The sequence below is a fragment of the Anguilla rostrata genome, chromosome 7 (genome assembly GCF_018555375.3).
Source record: "Anguilla rostrata isolate EN2019 chromosome 7, ASM1855537v3, whole genome shotgun sequence".
Classification (NCBI taxonomy): Eukaryota; Metazoa; Chordata; class Actinopteri; order Anguilliformes; family Anguillidae; genus Anguilla; species Anguilla rostrata.
Genome location: NC_057939.1, coordinates 15,657,625 through 15,679,118, shown reverse-complemented (window position 1 = coordinate 15,679,118; position 21,494 = coordinate 15,657,625). Strand labels below are relative to the sequence as shown.

Genomic DNA, 21,494 nt, shown 5'->3' with positions numbered 1-21,494 from the left:
CGAACACGCATTTAATATACATGTAATGTAGCGCTTATTGGTGATGGGAATACATGGAAAAAATGGTGAAGGCAACAGGCAGTTAATCAGATAAGCTTTCTCCCTGGTTGTAATTTCGCATTCTTCTATAATTTATCATGGCAATATGAGTTTTTTATGACCGTGTTTAATTTAGAATCCAGTGGCACTCAGATTTTAGGTGTAATTTAAATATTATTCTCTAGCCTCTGACCTCCTGTAAGGCAATTTGGGTTCTTATGGACGTATACATTACAGGGATTCAGGAATTAATCCTTGGTACATTTATTTTTATGAGACTCTCCTAGTTGAAAACACTATGAAATAAAAGACCTGCAAGATGCTTTATTAATAAAATGAGTTTGGTAATTCAAAAATGACAGCCATCTTGCCTCATGTCCCTAAGGATCTTTGAAGAACTCCATCATAAACTGAAAAAATATCATGGGAAGATGCTGTATTGACACTAGAGATTTATTGCCTGAGATCAAAATTTAATGAATTCAGCGTTTTCACACTGGCAATAAATGCATTAAAATGGATTTCTCATGCCTGCTACAGAGCTCACGCCACCTCCTCACGAAGGTAATTTACTGTAAAAAATTAAACTGTTTTCTTCAGGAGTGGAAGCAATGTTTTTGCTGTACTGCTTCATAATGTGAGGCACTGCTTCCTCTGCATGGGAACCCTTCACACTTCATTATGCAGACCACTCATGTTCAAGTGGATAAAATCAGAACCAGACTAAACACAGCAAAAGGTATGTATGCACACAACCATTCAGTGGAAATAGTCAGGCCAACTTTCAGCAGTTGATGACTGGATAATTAAACAAACCCTAAAAAGTGCATTTACATTTCAGTCAGGAGGGGTTGTATATATCTGACCGGGGTTCATTCAATGGACTAATTATAGAAGGAATTATGTTGAACTCACAATAAAAATTTAAAATGTTTTTTTTAAAAACAATAATATTGAAAACAGACCATATTCAGAAGTAGAAAATGGCCATGTTTAATCACTGATTATAACTTTATGCTCTATAATGTGATTGGTCGGAAATGAATAACCACTTCAGTGAATCAAAAAACAAAAAACAAAAAAATAAATTTTAATCGAGGTATTAGGACCAAATACTGTATATCAATATTGTTTCATCTCATTGATGTGATGTGTGTGCAAGCACTGATACAATCGAGCAGAAGCACTTTTTCCCATGTCCGTATCTCCTATTCTTAGCTGAGCAGTGGTAAAAACACTTGCTGAAATAAGGCAAGAAAGAACACAGCAGAAACTCAACCATCAACATCTGCAGGCCTGAGGGAGATGGCTATTGAGGCAAGACAATAAAACCTTCGCAGGACATAAACCTTTCGGGACCAGGCACACCTTTGTCCATCACAACCAGTTTCCTGTGAAGGGATGTAAAGACCCACAGAAATTCAATATAGGGAACACGAGGAAACTCAGACCCCTTCTCCCCTGTGTGTTCTCTGGTTTTTTTTTACGTCTTGCGACTGTTTCCAGAATACAATGCCGTGTTGAAAAACCAGACTGGATTGGGCTGGGGGGTGGGGTTTGGGAGCTGAGGGTCCCAAGGATGTTGCAAAGACTAGATATTGCCTGAGCTAGATATCCATGAGGTGCAGATAAGGTAATGGCTGATGTAGAACTGCCATAGCTCCAAAATGACAAATTGTTAACTTTCACTCTCAGGGGTTGATCCTCTAAAAATACGTACAGCGCACAAGTCATGCTGTTCATTGAGAACAGCTGCGAATGCCACTACCCATGCCAAATTGAATGACTGATTCAAGCACGATTCAAGTATTGATGAAAATAAAATAACTGAGCACCCAAATAGTTTGTGAGTGTAGCTCACAAGTACAATAAATATGTCACTTTCTTTTTGTTTTAGCTGTGAAACAAAATGTTTAGTCCATCAGATCAGCCCTCATAAGGCATTTTATGAGAGAGGATTATGTTTCATCTCTGCTGCACTCGTTTACATTTTGAGGTTTTGTCTCTTCTTACTTGTTTGAGCAAAATAAGTAAATAAAATTCTCAAAAATGGTTCTTGGTGTCAAATTATCTCTGAATGTATAAAAAGTGAAAGGGTGATTTTGCTGATACCTATTATTGAATATGAGCAAGCGTTGATTCAATAACAGGACTGTTACAAACAAAATGCCTTTTTACGATTAATTACTTTGGTGCATAAATAATGGTGCAGAAAAATTAATAACAAAACAAAGGAACTGAGCCACAAAAAGTGACATGGTTATTGGAATTGTAAATCTAAATTATAATCTAGATATTTGTCTCTGCTCAATATACAACAGCCTATTTACATTATAGATTAAAATAAATTATAGGGGGCAGGATCAATGTAATCTTTTTCATCATGCAATTTGGCATGTGGTGATGAATAATTTCTGTCTCTCTTAACCCAAAGGAACCTTTGTTTAGAAGATCCACATTAGTGCCAGGTTTCAGGTCATCTTGAAAACCCTGATAATTGTGAGTGATAAGTCGTAATTATCTGTGTGAATTGGACATGCCCTGTACTGAGCCCAATTTGCATAAACATTTGTAATTTTGCTTCTGAAATTAATGTTGAAAGCAGTGTAGTTGCATGTGCTTTCCACCCACTGAGGGTGCATTGTGAATCATATGCAACTTTTCTTTTTTTCTGGTGCTTGGCGATGGCTGAAAAACCATCACAATCCATTTCTGAATTCCTCCTGAGATTTTTCAGAGAGCTTGCAATGTTTTAGTGATGTCGAACAACACAGAAGCCTCCAAATTTAGCAAGAAACCTCCAGCCAGTTATTCTATCCTTCTTTTATCCTTTTGTATTTGTTTACCCTTAAACAATATTATGTGAATAATATATGTTGCAATTAAGTATAATTTCATATAAAATATGCACTTTTATTTATTGCTAAAACGTTTTCCTGTTTCATTTTCTTTGAGTCATGCTGCCTGTTACACTGCTGATTGCCTCCAGAAGTGTTGAATTAAGTCAAAATTCACTGAAGTGCTCAAAGTCCAGGTAAATAGAGCTATTTCTGTTATGAGAATTAAGCAGTTGCTTAGTACATGAGTGAAGTTTGTGTGAGTGTTAATAGCTTTTCCTTATGCACTGAGCGACCATCTACATTTACTCAGTCAGAGTAAACTGGGCCAGAATTAGAAGTGCCGTAGGAAGCTTTCATGTTTGCTCATATTACCATAACAATTTGTCATATTTATGTTACTAATTTACTATGTGCAGTATTGCTATGTCCTAAGTCTATGTTTTTATTCTTTTTGGAGTTTTGTAGGTAACACCATCACCACAATGTCTGTCCTCTCAGCAGTAGTTGGGAAATGTAGATTTATTGTTTAACCCATCTAATAAAAAGTATACTTTCACAATTTTTTCAGACAGCACAATAAAAACATGCATTTGGATTAATGTTTAATTATGTGAACTGATTGAAGCTACTTTGTCTAGAATACAGGATAATTAACAATGCAAATTTGCAGTTGCTCAGCACATAAAATAATTGCTTGTCTATATGTGGTACTTCACCTTCAATAACTGATGGGACTATTTAAAAATACCTAGAGAAACCAATGAGGAACACATGTTCCATACCACTCAGAGCTAACACAATATGAGTAAAATAACATTTTTTTATTAGAAGAATATCTTTACTGGGTGGCATTGTCTCCTCTCTCCTACTCTTCGTCTAGGTCTAACTGGGCTGGAGTAATCCTCGGCGAATCAGGAGAATGAATGACCACTGCAGTTCCCTGATTCCAGACTCCCAGAGGACACAATGGGGCTTCAGGTCAGGGCATGAATAGACAATACAGAAACATCACCCAAAATGGAAACACTGCTGATCAGGGATTTCAAATTACATTGTCTGAGACACAGAACACAGAATATAATTGTAGGTCCAAACAAAGGCAGAATGTACAGGTAATGATTAACTTGAGGGGTAGGTCAAATTCATTCCTTAAATCTGCATAGTTAAAATGCCACAAAATGATGCCAAGTGTTTAGTAATGTTGTTTTAAATAAAAATTTTAAGGTGTTTTTTTCTTAGTGAAATTCAGGTCAGTTAGGCTAAATAATTTTTAAGATCAGAGATCTTTCCATTTCTCTGGTTGAGGATGAAAAAATGCATAACTTTGATCAATTGTCTTGATCACTATACTGCATTGTACATACTGTAGCTGTGTAGTGATTCCTTTCAATGTCTTACATCATGTTCAAACTGCCATTTAAAACCTGTTTTCATTATATTTTATGTTGTCTTATACGTCCTTCTAAATCTTACATTCTTAGGATACTTTTTTAAAATGAATATCGCCCATTTTCTGTGTGTCATGGTTGCTTGCCCAAAATTACATGCAGACACGAGGGCAACAAGGAGCAAGTGATACGAATAGCTCCCGCCGAAGGGTGGAGAATTTATAGCTCGGGTCAAATTTCTGTCTCGTACACATTTTCCGTTCTGCAACACCATAACCTCGACTTTAGTACATGCAATAATCTTCAAGGACAGACAGTGTGTTGTTTTGCTTAGGATCTGGTACTGCGGTTTAAAACATAACACTGAAAAGTAGAAATGAAATGAAGATGGGCTTTGTTTTCTAACTGAAAACAAAATGGCTCCCCAATAGCTATAATTCACAGTTCCTTTGGGAGATAAGGACAACTAGGGTCCTGATAAGAGCAAAAGTACGCTAAGTTGCTGTACAGCAGCAGATCTGAGCCTGCTAATTGATCTGCCTTGCCCTGAAAAATGCTGATAAAACAGAATCATATCCTAGAGGACAAACATGTAACCCAACATTTGATTATTAATGGAACTTTATTTTAGATGATACTTCAAAATTGGCCAAAAAATAATGAAAATAATATTTAAAAAAATGTTTACAGTCTGCTAGCCTCCAAATGACAGATACATCCTTTTCAACACAGGAATAAGCAATACATTCTGCTGTTGAATCCACAAAAATAGTCAATCAGGGAAATGAAATGGTGATGCACAATCCATTTTATATGAATAAACATTTTCTATTAAATAACCAAGACATTTTATTTTATGCTATTTAGAAAACTCTAGCTATTAGCAGTAAAAAGCCTGCAGTAGCACAGAGAAATGGCAATGAATGTTCTGAAAGTCTGGTCCAAGACCAAGCAGTAACTCAACTGAATACAATCCACAAACACAGAAAATGGTAGTGGAACAGTACAAACAGTACACAGGTGCACGCATACCCATGTGCAAAGGCAGAGATCCACACCCAAATGGAGAGTCTAGAAATCAATGAAATCTATTCAGCCCAAAAAAATCAGGAAAGGGTGGAGGCATTATAGCACATGGCAATTTTGGAGATTACAATCAGCTGCTGTATTGGGCTGCTTCTTTCCAGCACACTATAAAACACAGACATAGTTTGAAGTGTCTGAACTCCAAAGTCACAGTTAAAGTAATTAACAGTGTTTACACATTTGGAAATGCATTCTTCTTTACTTCTACCTTGGTGATAGAAATTATATTACATCACTAAATTTTTCTTTTTTAATTGGAGATTTTACTCTAAAGTTTAGAACTTTTTAAAATTAACATGTAAAATACAATATTTGCAGGGCACATTTTCAGCACATAGTACATTCTTTTCGCATGACTGTTTCTGCGGTTGGCAACCTGTATCGTTTTCAGAGATCACATTTCTCCTGCCACCAGGTGAATGAGACAGCCTGGAAAAGTCCGATTCTCTTACAGTATAAACATAAATAAGGATATTGTGTCTCCAGATCAAGTAGGTGCCGGTGAAGGCTGCTTCCACACTGAAATGAGTGGGGAGGGCTTAGATCACTTTCTGACAGACAGTTCCTTTCGCCCACTCACAAAAATGCCATTATTGTTTATGGGGAGCCAGAAAAAATAAAAAAGTAGGGAGGGTATTCTGTTTTCAATTCCAGAAAAGATGCATTTTACGCTTGTACTGTACTACTTTTCTCATCTCTGATATTATGCATAACATTGGAGATTATCCCTGTGAAAATATGTTTTGTTGTTTACCCAAGTCGTCAACACACAAACATTCATTCGTTGGCTGTCAGCATGGTTCTGGGTCACCGTACACCCAACGCTGAGTAAATACTCAAGGCAATATAATATACAATGTGGTCTCAGTAATAAAACTTTTTTGTGTCCCAGAAGAACAGGTCACCTTGACTGTGAAAGGCAGTCTGAGGGAAAAAGTAACTGAACTAGTACCACCAGGGGTACGTTCTCTTTATGGCTGAAAGCAGGCCATAAAACTTATTTGGCACCTGAGAAGTCATTCACTAAAGCAAACAAAAGAACTCCCCCCGATTCCATTTGGACCAATCAAGATCTCATTTTCTTTAGACTTGGCAGTAGAGTGTAGAAATCTGGAAGAAATATATTTTTTGTTTGTTTATTCGTTTGTTTTATAATCACAGTTACTGCAGTATTGTTTTTATATGCTCCTGCTTACTAAGAAACTGATCCAGTTACCGTTCCATCACTAGGCAAGCCATGGTATTGTCAGCATAAACTGCAACACTGTATCATAATTTTCTTATTTAGGGAAAATAATAATATTAATATCATAACAATATTCTGATAATGACAAAGAATGTCCTTTGTTAACAGATCTCAGCATGCCATGACAAGAGGGTGCAGTATGACTCATTAATGCACCAGTATCAGATTATTTCCAGTGTAGCGGCACGGTCACAGTGATATCTTACAAACACCCCTTTCTTCCTTCAATCATCAAGACTTCAGAGAAGCACACCGTTGTGAGTGAGCTCATTATTAGTACATCTTTAGCTGAGAGCTACCAAAAAAACATCCTTCTGATTTGGGTTGTGCGCTTGTCGCCACACGCACAGAAGAATTTTATGTCTAGACCAAAAATGGTCAATATGGCAGAAAGGGTGACATGAAAACTCCCTTGGAGGTCCCGAAACTCCTTTTTTGTTGTCTAACTGTTTAATACAAATGGCACTCCTCTTGTTGATTCTACTGGGGAAAATTCCACAGGTATTACATTTCTCTGCAACACTGAATGAGACTGGTAAATGGATAAGAAACTGTTGGTGTAGAGGGTGGGGGGTGTATATAGCTTGGGATTGTCAGGCCTTGCCCACCGCGGGAGCAGCAGGCGTGCTGCAGACAAATGGAATGGTGTTGTGTCCCGGCAACAGGGGATGGTTCTCAGAGATGGGCCCGCGGTGACATGACTGGGGTCTGCCGCGTCGGGGATCTAACGGCTGGCTGCGCCAACGGAGGGCGGCCCGGGGTGCAGGTCACACGGCTGCGCCAGGGACAGCTGCGGCGCAAGCCGGTGACCCCCACATACAGCAACAAGGCCGCACACGTTCCTCCGGAGGAAAATGGCGGACTGAGGGGATTTAGGGATTTATATAGGATGCCTGGTGCATGTGTGGTCTGTAACGCAATGCACTTTTTGTTATGGAATACGTGCCGGTGGCTGCTCAAGCAAAATTTGCATTTGTGGCGGAATGTCACGCCAACACACAGCTATCAAAGAGGCAATAAATTTGCACATCCTCAGCTGGGATAATGTGCGTGAGTTATTGGGCACTCTAAGATCTGAACCACAGAATGGTTGATATCTGATGTGGTTTTATGTTGCAAGAAGATTTTGGAAAGGATTTGAAAAGGAACCCAAATGAAGTGGTCCTCACAGGATCTTACATTACTTCAAACAACAATATCCGTACAGTAAAGCACAGTTACGTTTTTAACCCCACAAAACTACTCTTGGTTCCTCCAAGAAAATGCTTAAGAAAACATTGTCTGAAACAAATCTACTGTATCAAGTCGTTGCAGAGGCTTTTCCCAATTCCCTTGTTGTTTAAGCAGTCTGGCGTTAACACTAAAAATTGTGCCAGCAAAGGACTTATTCTCAGTAGAATTCAATTGCCATGACCATGACTGTCCAAATAACAGAGAAGTATGAAACAAGCTCTGAGGGAGGTTAACTGAGCAGAAACAAATCTGCATGAATCCTGTTGTGGGTTTTGAAGTATTTTTTTTTCAATACACAATTTTTAATAATTTTATATGAAAAATATTTTGTCTCTCTGAGCCATTATTCTGGGAAGTTCTGTACCTGTTTCAGCTGAAGTCCTTTGCTCTTTTTTGGGCCAGGAGCACCACCCTAAGCATTGTGTGCAGTGTACTTGATCTATCCCAATTTGAAACATATTTGCTCGACTGGACTGCATATCTGTTTTCAAATATTGTGTATTAGACATATCACCTTGACTAAAATTGATTAAAATGCTACTGAGCATTTAAATCAATTCTGATAATTTAGTATACTTGAATGTGTTAATTGGCAAATTCTAACAGCACCTTGCAGAAGGTACCCCCATTCTATAATGTCGTTCTTGAAGCATTCCAACCAATGGTCATTTTTGGAAAATAAAAAAAGATAGCATAAAGAACAACCACCAAAACCAGTGCCATAGCAATTCATAGCAGTGCACAATGACAAAAAGTCCTATCAAAATATGTGGACAGTTAATACATGCCTTTCATTATATAATCTTGAATAATTACAATCTTATCTCTTTGAAACCCATATCAAGACCATATGTCTGGAAATGACCCGTACGTTATAAGGGCAGCGAACAGAAAGGCTGCTGCTCTGCCTGTCCGGGAATTAATTGAGTTTGCAGTTTAATGAATAGCAGGCCATACCACAAGGATGACCAGCTGTAAATAGTTTCGGCATTACTGATATTAATAAAGGTCATATTATGATGTCCCTGGGAGTGATTGAGCGGCGGAGGACACACCCAGGTAATGGGGATCCGTCCTCAGAGCTCTCTAGAGACGTCGCCCTGATGGGGCTAATAATAGCCCCCCTCCCACGCCCTAAGCACAGGCAGGGGTGATAACCACTGGACAAACCGGCTGCATCCTCCGACTGGACGTCTTTATAGACTGACATGTCTCTATTTCACCGGAATGCGCGCCTGGCATGCGCGTTTATGTGGAACCTATTATTTTTAGTCCGAGTAAACAGTTATCTTCACTTGAGCCGTCAGTCATCACCGTGAGAGGACCGGGGATGGAACTGTTTAATTATGAAGGCAGACCCAGCTCTCGACGGGAGGAGACATGTCCAACCCAAAAAAAATCTCTAAAATCACACCCACCTCCCCTTCAATGTCTCCTCCAATGTCTGCCCGCTAGAAGTAAAGTTATTACCATCTCCCTGTTCACTGCTAATGTGTATATCTGTTTACATATTAACTGAATATTCTATTGGGATTTTGCAACCTTTCAGTTGTCAGTAGCAGAAGCAAATGTGCCTCACGACTCCTCCATGGTGTTCATAGTTGATAGACTTATCCTTCCTGTCAGTTAATTATTGGTCCCTGCAGCAACTCCTTTTACAGGTTGCTGTGTGAACTTTCCCCCACAACTGCTTTTCACCGCCCCTCTGCTATGTAATGTCATTGGCTGGGTTCAATGTCAGAGTCAGCCACACAGGCAGAACAAGAAGAATATGTAAATACCTTCAACAGTATGACATTCACTTGTGTAATTTGCATTTTGAGTAAGCGTTTTTGTGTGGAAACAAATATGAAAGGACAAAAAATGAATTCATTTGCACATTTACAGCGCTAGTCAACAACGTTAACACTAACACGTTTGGTTTAGCTGGAATTTTAACAAGCACATGTTTTTTTTCAGTAGGAGACAATAGCCTGCCATCATATGGCATCATGTAGCACCCTGTGCAACCAGGCAGTAAAGAAATACACTAATCTGCAAATGATTACACCGTGTCGAGGGAAAGAAATTAAATGGTTGGGAGATAAGATGGACGGTCTAATTAAGCAGAATCCACTGCACCACCGCAAACATAACGTTCTAAAATAACTGTGCATTAGATCTGAGAATGCAGAGTGCTTTAAGAGGATGCTGTGACAGCACTTGCAGGAAAATGACCCCAGCGCTTCCTGAGTGAGAAAGGGGCGCAGGTCGTGTTTGATTTGGCAGGGCCATCCCGGCTTTTGAAGGGATTTTTCCTGTCCCTCTCCAGGAAGCGGTGACGCGGGGGCAGAGATGGGGGTGGCTGTATCTAATGAGAGAGGGTTATTTCCGCTCTCTCTCTCTCTCTGTCTGTCTCTCTCACTCACTCACACGCACACACACACACACACACACACACACCTGCATCCGCTAATCGGTTACCCACCCACACTGTTATCAGCATCCTCTAACACTGAAAAACTCAACGCTGCTATACTGAAGAATTTAGCTGAAAACCCTGAGAATATGATGCTGATAGAATGATCCACACATCACAGCAGGTGACATTACACCCCAGGAGAGAATAGCACTGAATAAAGATATCAAAGTGTGTCTATGTATACAGGCATCACACTGTAGTGTGCAGTGTTGGAATTTTTCCATTATGTTTTCACAAGTTGCCAAACCATAGCAAAGCCTCCAATATTTCAGATCCACAACACAGACTTCACTGAATGTATGCATAATATTGACAGCAGGGCTGCTCAACCCTGTTCCTGGAGATCTACCATCCCTTTCATTTCAACCCTAATTTGGCACTACTGATTCTACGAATTAGCAGCTAAACAAGATTTATTGAATGAGGTGCACTTTGGTAGGCCTGGGGTGAAAACCCACAGGACAGTAGATCTCCAACAACAGGGTTGGGCAGCCCTGGCCCAAAGGCTGTGAACAAAAAAATGTCTTTTTAACACCATTTTTATTAAACTGGCAGCTCTCATGCCAATTTTAATTTGTAGTGAACTATCTTGCATCAACTTTGCCTCATGGACATAAACACATCCTAGAGTATGAGCTGCACATTGTTGCCCTTAATTGATACTATTAAAATCACCTTACACATCACTGTTCATGAAACATCAGGAGGTTGAGCTGGCTCGGTCAAGAATCATAAAAGCCCCAGCCAAACGCACCGCAATAATCACTCACATTCCAAGTCACTGAGATCTATTGGCAGACTTGTGAGGCTGCCTCTTCTTTTTCTACAAGTGTGTTGCATTACATAGGGAAGTTTAAATGGGACTGAATAAGTAGTTGCATGAAGGCTATAATAGTTTTACCCATTTAAACAGAAAAACAAAAGCAAAATAACAATAGAATGGTCTTTGGTAGATACCTGAAAGAGGGTTTTATGTGGTATTGAAAGATTCTCTTTGTCTCCATATTTTTTTTTCTGTAGGGATGGGCTGATTCCTCAGGAATTTATGGCACTGCCGTTGCATGGAGGAGCGGGGCCAACATCGCCGCATAAAACGCTTTACCACATTCACCTCTCCTTCGGAAACACCACGGGGCCATTAGAACAGAGCCGCCTTTGATGTGCACGCTAATTTGTGATGCCTAAAATGTCAGGGCGAGAGGCAGACCCACGGTGAGAAGGGTAACACAGGTGGCTAATGAGAGCATCAGGCTGCTCTCTGAGGGTTCGGAAATGAAGATGTATGCATTAAATGACACACCTTGACAGCCCTGGCATTTCGCGTTCATTTGTACAGATAATGGGATTTATTTTGCCAAACAGACTGGGGGGGCTCATTAGCATATATTTTGCATAAATTACACAGCACGGTGACAAAAGGCGCATCTCCTGCATTCCGAGCATCCGTGTTTGACTGGGGCTTTTGGCAGATGTTATTTAAAATCTACGGGTCAATGCCGTCTGCAAAAGCTTTAGCATTAGCAATCAAGAACATCTTTGTAGATATACATATTTGCATATTTGTCAGTAGGTAAAACCTTGGGAACAATGGCTCTGTAATAAAATAATTGTTACTGGGCCAGAGAAGTAGGTGATGTTATATGATTTAATGGCTCCCACAGATCCCTGGACATGACCGTTGGGATTCATCAAGCAGACACTACATTCTGCTCTTTATTTAGTCCTATGCACCATGTATGAATGTTTGACTTTTAAAATGACCATTAAATATTTCTATAATCTTATTAAACTATTTACACGATGTCAAAATGTACTCAGATTTTTGTTATATTTCTTGCAGCTGTGTGTATCATGAAAAGGGACTGTTTTTCTATAACCGTATATGGACTATTTAGCAAGTCCATTCAGTGTACATTTTGCTGCCATGGCTACAATGATGGCTGTGGCTGTCATTCATCCTGAAGCAAAAAGTACTTTAGAAAAAAAGTGACCATGTAATAACCATTCATGAGAGGGATGTGCAATTTAATAGAAATGTGCACCTATATCCTGACATAGACCACATAATATGGGAATCATCAGTCACCAGCTGAGTTATTGCTTATTCATGATTTGCAAATGTAGAAAGCCTAACTGTATAATTATTGCTTTTATTTTAGGGAAAAATTTACTTTTAAGATATCATGTTTTACCAATATTTGGCTGGCATTTTATATGAACAGTTTGGAATCTTTTCTCAGGATGCACATGATTTTTGAGTTAGTTAATTTGATTCAGTGGACAGCAGGTAAATTAAGACATGTCATGTTGTCAGTGGGAATACCCACCTGGCAGCCTGTATCCAGAGAATGACAGGCAATGCTGAGCATCAGTGACATCATTAAAATATGACAAGAACATACTATATCTTCATTAGCGCCACATTACAAACACTCCTTTGAATCTAAAAATACATTTTAGATAGTGTAGTTAAACAGACAGGGCTTGAATCTATGGTAAAGCTAGAACAAATTAGTGGAGGGCCTGTGGTAAATACTATGTGTATGATATAGGAGATTACAAATATTCCATATAAAAAATTACTAGTGGATGGTGGTTTAAAACACTGTTGACCAGTGGGCCAACTGAATATAGCAAAACATAGTATAGTGATGATGACCATAGAATAATTCTATTGAATATATTTAGCCAACATTAATGATGTAACTAATATTAATCCATAGTAGGCCTATGCTACCTAGCTAGTGACAGTAATGTACGGTGGCTAAAACTAAAACTACCAAACTAAATAAAGCTAAACTGAAATTGAAATAAAAAGCTAGTGAATAATTTACTGTAGGATCAGATTTAGGTTTAGTTAATGAAAGTAAAAACAATAGTATATTTAATATGAATATATTATTATATTAAGATTTGTATTGATAAGCACTTTTTTGAACATAAGGTCTGTAACTACTTAGAATTACTTGCAAGAATAATAAAGCATTTTAAATAGAAACATTGTCTGCGTATGCCTTTATTTCCAAATACATAGATTTTGATTTTACCAAAGATTAAATTCAGTTGACAAAAATGACAAATGACAAATTTGAAATGTTTGTGGAAATGTTTGAAAGCACAGCTAACGATAAATTTGATTGTATGCATGTTTTGTGAATGAGGCTCATTGCTCAACTGAGTTGCAGGTGTTAATTTCAAGCCATTTATGTCAGACCTGAAAAGATCAGATTGACTGAGGGATTTTGTGAGGTGTTTGAGGTGCTCAACTGAATTAGCACATCCTCCACCAGATAGGCTGGTCTCATCCTTGACCTCGCAATACCCCTGTCCTTGGAGAAGAAAAAAAAAGCCAAATGGGTTTCTCCAAAGGCTGAGTGTTTAAAATGACAGAAATAACCCACAGACAGTCCACATTCCATTATAATTGACTCTAGTATGAAAGAGCTTTTTCTATCCCTGACAGACTCATGTGTTCGACTGAATGGAGGCCAAACACATCATAGCCTTCATGTGTCTGAGGGGAATTTTCTCTCTAATCAGCCGAAAAACAGAAGGTATTGTTGAATGTTCAGGACAGAGAATCAAAAAGTAGACTGTACTCCCCACTACCCCAATGTTGCTGAAGTAAGCGACAACAAGTGACAACATTCTCTATTGTAACTAATGTTATATGCACTTTTTATATTATACTGTAGTCATAGTAACCCCTGTGACATTATATAATGGGAGACATAAACAGAAAATATATCCCATGACCTGTGTTTTCTTTTCACAGCTATGGTACATATTATATATATATATATATATGTATTTTGAACAATTCTTTATTTTAGGCATCCCTTTTATTAAGAAATGTACATCTAACACTATATAAGCCTCTACTCTTGAGTGTTTTTTCTTTTTTTTTACATGACAGGTATGACACTTGTAATATGCTAAATTATTATTATTATTATTATTATTGTTTTCTGCTTCCTGTTATTCTTCTCTCTCTCTCTCTCTCTCTCTCTCTCTCTCTCACTCGTACACACACACAGCATTCCATTTCTTTTTTTTTTCATCCAACTGTACTTGGTCTTGTGCATCTGCCACACACAATCTGTCATGGAGTTAATCCAATATGTGGTGTTTGGCTGGCTGGGCATCGTCAGGTGGAGTAAGGGGAAGCAATGACTCGTAACAGGGTGCAATGCACACTTCAAGTTACAGCAGCTAACTCTGCACTCCAATACAACCCAACTAAGGGACAGAAAGGTTATGAAAATACTTGTATTTATCATGTCTAGGAAGGAAAAGGACAGCAAAAATAAAGGGAATTGTGGTCATCACTATCCTGACTTACACGGCTGCAGTCATTATCTTGTTGCAATAGCTATGGTGGTAAATCAGTGTAGGGGTAGTAGGCTTTAGTAAAACTGAAATGGCTTTGGTTTCTGTTGTTGTAAAGATTGCATAGTCTGTAAGCTATACTTAAATGCACATTTGGGATTTAATGAAATTAGTTCATAAAATCCATTATGTTTACCCATACTAAAAAGAACAGAAGCATTAAAATCACATTAAGAAGCAATATTATAATGAATAGTTTCTCGATTTTTTTTTTATATTTGGAGAAATTCAATTTACTTTGTGAAAAACAATTATCATCCTGTTGCCATCTGTTCTAACATGCATTTATTTTACACAGTCTGAAGAAATGTATGTACAGTGCTGTAGGATAGTGTTTTTTTTTTTTGGTTTCTGACAGGATTTTGAAACACCTATGATGTGCAATTTTATCATTGGTCATGCTGTTTAAAATTCCACAAATGCTCCCTGCAAGACATCAAATAATAACTATGGCCCTATTGAATAATTGAAGACACCGAAAGTTCAAGAATTTCCATGCTTTCAGCATACCATTCTTAGCTTAAAGCATAATGTGTTCTGTCTGTATTCTGGCCATGCGAACACCCATTACACTCAAAGAACATTAAAGAAACAAATTGCCAGCTACGCTGAAGACCAGTTGTGTTCAATCAAGACATGGGCTTCTCCTTATACTTCCATCACTGACGGGCATTAACAACCTCCTGTCTTTAATGAAAATTAATTGCTGCATCTGCTTGCCTGCAAATATCGTGAAGCATTGATCATTTTATACGCAGTATTGCCTCCGCTGGCTAAAAGGAATGTCCACATGCTTTAATTATAAAAGTGATCCATTCCAGTTTGGTGTTATTGATATTCTTTTGCCAGGCTCCATAGAAAATGACTCCTGAATAAGTGGGCTTTTGCATGGAGGGTAGTTTATTCATCATCTTGTCAAATACTTTAAATGGGGCACTATTTTCACATCTATATAGAAATTTCCCATTGATCTCTTTCAAATGTAGACTGAGCCAATAGAACCTTAAGGGTTATTCTGAGGCTGCAGCCGGAAGAAAGATGACCCAATTAATTGGAGCTTGCACCTGATGAGCCTTGATGTCCATCTGACAACTCCTCCGGGTGGCTGAAAACTATGGAACCATTAGCCTAAGTGATGCTTTTCCAGCTCTACAGACACCTCCTATTTCCATGTTTCTGTCATTTTTCTTGGTCACATCCATCTTCCTTTGTTGAGCATTCCCTCAGCTCTGCGGTAGAGAGATCTTGAGGTCTGAATCCTTCTCTCTTCAGAATTTCCTTGTTTATTTTCATTATCATAATCTCCATCCAGTTTGTGCAAACGGTTACAAAACAAAAATGTTTGTCCTCTCCTCTCTGGATGGACGCCTTAGCTGTGCGCTGGCAGAGCTATTGGGGTGTGTGTAAACTTATTCATCAGGCTGAGGAGGCCTGAGCAGCAGGGACGCCACTGAGAAAATATGAAGTGTATTATGTCCAGGGTCTGGCTGGAGGCCATCATCAATGGACTATGACACCCACACAAAGGAACTTCACAGTGCAAATCCAAGTCAACAGGAAAAAAAACCCACTATGATAGAATGCCATTTTGCATAATAAAAAATGTTTAACAGCTGTGGCATTTTGGCAACCACATAGCCATCTATTGATCTTACAGTCTGCAACAACTTAGCATGATAATCACGTCACCTTGACATTAGAGCAGTGTTGACAGAAGGTTGCATGTTAGCTGTTTTGGTGTTTGACAAGAAAACTACTTGCCTCTACAGTATGTTACTGCAAGATATGCAACATGTAATTGCATGACATAATCCATGTGCAATGTGCTCTAAACAGGTTTATATTAAGTACTCAGGAATAGAACTCCAATATAGGATATTGCAAAACTATAAAAAGAGCTAAAGCATCTCTTCCCACACTCAATGATGATCCTATGGCCTTTGTAGGATGATCAAAGACAGAACCACCCCATTGAAACGGTTTGCTTTCAGGAACAATTAGACAGAAAGTCATGCTCCAGGTCTCTTCGAGACGTTTAAGGTCACTGGAGTGAAACCGGACATTCCCGACCGTGACTCCAGCTGAATCTGAGGCTAATTCAGAGGTCACTGACCGCATTATATCTGCTGCCCTCGTGTCACGGTCTGTTTTAATCAGGGTTGCCACCCTCTGGTAAGTGTCCCAACAGTTGCCAAGACCGAAATCTGAATGGCAATAGAAAAGGATGGATCCAGCTTCAACGCAACAGCGGGAGCGCGCAACCTCTGACTCGAAGGCATTCAGATGTGAGGAGAAGCGCTCCAATAAAGCTGACATTTATTAAGAAAATCATGATGCAACCAGTTGGGTACCCCACACTCGTTTTGGCAGGAGGCATTCACTGGTTGCCAGGCAAGCTGTCATGGGCTTTGATTTCATTCTGTTTCCTACAGTCTCCCAATAAATTCCTCGATGGATTATATTTAATATCCATGACACTTCTCTCAAAAACGGAAAAATGTCAAAATGACATTTAGGCTTGAGTAAAGCAATTACTTTGTGGACTGAAGGGACCCAGTATGCGGACATATGAAAGTGACCCCAAAATCACAGTAAATGTTCCCAAAGGGTAAATATCATCCACTCCTACAGTCTACGAACATAAAGCTTGACTATTGCATTCCCATTTTAATCTGATGGGACCTTTTTATTAGCGGAGGATGGAAGGTCTGCCTGACTGAAACACTTCCCAGTGGAGTAAGGGAGTGAGACGGACTCCTGTAAACCGGCATTCCCATACAAAAATATTGAGTGTAATATCTCCAGTAGCACTTTTTAAAAGCTTCCTGGTCATATGGAGTTACACTCATTTTATGAGTTCAGGTTCTGGTGACACTTCCCTTTAAGCACAACCTTGACCGATTTGATCAACATGAACATCAGAGTTTTACCCTTGCCGTATAGTAGTGATTTATTTTACTGTCAACTTAGTAAGATTCTGAGGTGTGTATCACTCCATTATAGTTAAGAATCGACTGCCATGCAAATTTAAGTCAATTTACTGCTTTAAATTATAGACGAGGCCTTGGGCTAATTGTTGTTTATAAATAAAGCAGATAATTTTCCGTAAGAGCATGTGCATACTGTTCATTTTAGTTTGAATGAAGAACAAGAGTGAGGCCACAGTGTTCACTTCAGTTAAGATGTGTCCACTTCATAGTGTGAATGCATTTAGACTTGATTTCCCACATTCAACAATGCAGACCAAAAATGTAGATTTTAGGAGCCCAACAAAGCAGAAAAATATGTATTTATAAGCAGGCTATTCAGAAGTTGCAGCAGTAATTACAAGAAGAGTTTAATTGCAGAGCTGAATAAAACAATTAACAGTGCAGAGGTGAATAATGTCAGTTGAGTTTCTTTGTTCTGCCCCTGTTGTTGCTGAATGTGTTTGTTCAGCCACATTTCCACTGTTCAACAGTTTTATTGAAAATTCCATAAAATAATGAGATTTAAACCAATTAGTGACCAGTTCAGAGAGCATTTTGGAGTATGTCAATATCTAAATAAATAAATAAAATGTAGCAAATGCTGCAGGCAAACTGAATTACGTTACATTACACTTCTTTCATAACCCAAAGCTCATATAGCTCATACATCATAAAAAAGCTAACTGCCATTGAATGTTGCATAATTATTGAAAAGAAAAAATGTTGTAATCATGCATTCATTTATGTGGTGTGTGACATACGATTTTAATTTATGAAAATTGCATTCAGGAACACTGAACACTATTAACACTTTATAAAAGTAGAAGTTCAAAATTCTGCTGCATTTTTTGTGTCCATGGTAACAGTACATGCTCCTCCCCCCCCAACACCCCCACCCAAACTGCTGAAGATTTCTTCTGCATATTCAAAACCAGCAAGATTACTATAGCAGCACATGGTAATGTAGAAATACAATGAGCATTAAAGGAAATACACTACTCATGCATGTATAAAGGTACAGACTTTGAATATACATTTTTTCACCAGGTCTGTTGAATGTAAAACTTGATGGTGAAAAAAAAATATTTTTTTATTACTGGTACATTTAACAGAAAAAAGGCTTTAATATAGGCTTTGATGAAGCGGCTGTTATGTTAGCTGGTACATTTTTTTCTTGGGACTGTTCATAGCACCAGCCCATACCTCAGTGGATGTCCTGACCCTCTCCACTTCAGCTCTTCAAAGTATTTTACAGAAAACAAGGACCAGATACCCTGGAGATTTCAAGATGTAGCCATAACTGCATTGACTCAATGTGCAAAATATTCGGCATTACAGCTGTCAGGAGCTTAAAAAATGATTTAAAGCAAACTGTGTGTGATTATTCATACATAAACTGCACAGGCATTACATCATGCTGAGATATAGTTGCGAAGCATGTGTTTTTGATTGAGTTGCTGCAGTCACATTAATACTGAAAACAACCCCATTTAGAATTATGCAATTCATTTGTGCCAGTTGACATATACAGTAATTTTAGGTTAAAATATTATGAAAAGCAGATTAACACCAAGGCAGTAATATATGAAAGTATTAAATACCATGTGATTGCATAAGTAATATGACCTGCCTTTTCACAATCTGAGAATGAGCATCAATTATTTTTAAATAACCCCCACTCACAAGAGGGATAGATTTGTCGGAATTCAGTTGTTTTATCGCATTAACATTGATAAAAAATGAAAAACAATCCTGCTTACCTTTCGTATGAGGTTTCTAATGGACTGCCTCAGTCTCAGGGCTCAGTCCTGGAGCGTGGTCAGGTTCAGCGGTGAAACGACTCCAGCGGTCTCTTTAAGGCTATAACATATCATACCAGGGGTCACCAAGAAGCTGACAGCATGAATAAGTGGTAGTACATTCCTGGTCCCTCTTCTGACCTTACAATCCAGGATTCCTCTCGCACACTCGGGTTGAGTGTTTGTGTGTGTGTGTGTGTGTGTATGTGTGTGTGTTTGTGTATCTATGTCTGGGTGCCCTACGCACTGGATGGCCGCGAGTCCTGGACGAAAATAAGCAGCGTTTTAAAGCGAGGCGTTTAAAAGCGACTTGCTGTCGCGCGTGTGGTTGCGGGCAGACTGGTGGCTCTCCCCGACAGACGCTGCTCGGAGCAGTCGCCTGGCGCTCCTAAAACGACAGCATCTGAAACCAGTGCCGCATTCTGTTATGGAAACATGCCACCCAGCCATGAACAGATATTAATCCCTGCAGAGAAAAACCTGACACTCCTCTGCCAAGCGCTTCTCATTTCCATGAAAGTGTGGAGATGTAGCTTTTCGTTCATCAAAAAAAGTACTAAAAGCACACTCTTGGTTCTGAGATATAATTAGTGGTGGAAAAGGAGATTCTTTGTGACCATCCTTGCACTTAGCTTTCTGTAGAAAGGGGGCGAGGGCTGTTTTTCAGTCCTGCTGAGTTACTATACTACATGTTCAGCAACAAGGCAAAAAACCTGATTACCATTTAGAACTGAAGGGATTTAAAATGAGACTATTCTTAAGGGTTTCTGCTGAATGACTAGCTATAACTAGTGGTAGCATTTTTATGTTATAAGTGTGAGCAATCCATATTATGGGCAATGCTTCAGAAATAACATTTACCTCAGAACACGGTGACACCCACCCTCCCTTTATTCAGCAAATGAAATCAGGAATTTTAATAATTTAGGAACCAAAAATGTTTTACTCAACATATATTTATAAAAAATTGTAAAAATAAAAACCTTAAAATGACTCGTTTCATAAACCCCAGTGAACATATAAACAAAGTAACAATATTTAACAGAAAAATACACAGCACCAAGAGTTTACAGATTCATGTACTGTATATACCGTATGCTTACAATGCCTTTAGTCCTGATTAGACCTAAATTAAAATAAAAACACAGAAATTTGGACAGAAGAACATAAAGAGCGTTTGGTTTATTAAATGGCTGCTTACTCTCTTCCCCATTTGAGCATTATGCACACTCTTGCAGCGTGTGCCAGGTTTGCCAGGATCCAGACACTTCAGTCCTGGTCTCCATGGCAATTCCTTTAACGGCCACGTGAACCTGCCCTCAGCATCTGTTTTCATTTTTTCCCCCCTTCAGTCGCTTTAATTGCATTTAGGAATTTGGCTTCCCTTGTTCATTTCCACAAAGGCACAAGAATATGAGTGTCAGACCTTGGCTGCTCGAGCCAGAGCACGATGAGTAACTCTGCCCCACGTTTGCCGTATTTGCAGTACAAGGACAAGCAGAGTCAGTGAGGTGTACTACAGTATGCCTCCACCCCCACCCCCCCCACCCCCACCCCACTCCTTTCCTTGTCTTCTCGTGCTGTAACTCATCACATAGGGCTTGGTAACGAGAGAAATGGCGCAACAGATGGGCTTTAGACTTAAACCTCCGGCTGGCAGGAGCGATTTTGGGAAGGGTGTCGTGCTTCTCTGTGCCAATATTCCAAAGGCCAGCATCGACTACAATGGATTAATACTGACAGCACATAATGTGTGCTGCGCTTTATTTGTGGTTATTTGGCTTGTGCATTCATGCATTCACCGAAAACATATACTGTATATATTTCATGAGTTTATTTTTATTCAGGTTCACACCACTTAGTCGGTTGGATTTATGTTTCCGTGGATGTGCCGTTAGGATTGCATTTACATATGTGGAATAGGACAATATTGTTTATATGAGTGTGTTTGGGCACGCGTGCATGTGTGCGCAAGACTGCGTTTGCTCGTATGCATGTTCACATGTATGTGTGCGGGTACGCACGGTGGCATTCACCACGCAAG

The 21,494-nt window shown here is 39.0% G+C and overlaps 1 protein-coding gene and 1 long non-coding RNA gene across 4 annotated transcripts in view; one reads left to right on the top strand and one right to left on the bottom strand.

The window, feature by feature from the left end:
• sema3ab (sema domain, immunoglobulin domain (Ig), short basic domain, secreted, (semaphorin) 3Ab) overlaps positions 1-21,494 on the bottom strand; it is a 122,151-nt gene that overhangs the window by 95,269 nt on the left and 5,388 nt on the right. For 2 of the 3 annotated variants that reach the window (XM_064343125.1, XM_064343126.1), the window contains exon 3: positions 19,412-19,511. The gene's annotated coding sequence lies outside the window, so the exon portion shown is untranslated. Of the gene's footprint in view, positions 1-19,411; positions 19,801-21,494 lie in introns of those variants that run through there. The other variant, XM_064343127.1, reaches the window with a different exon arrangement.
• Positions 2,488-11,566, top strand: LOC135259146 (uncharacterized). The gene is made up of 3 exons (XR_010331211.1): positions 2,488-3,073; positions 3,760-3,857; positions 11,314-11,566. It is a non-coding gene; the product is annotated as an uncharacterized LOC135259146 (long non-coding RNA).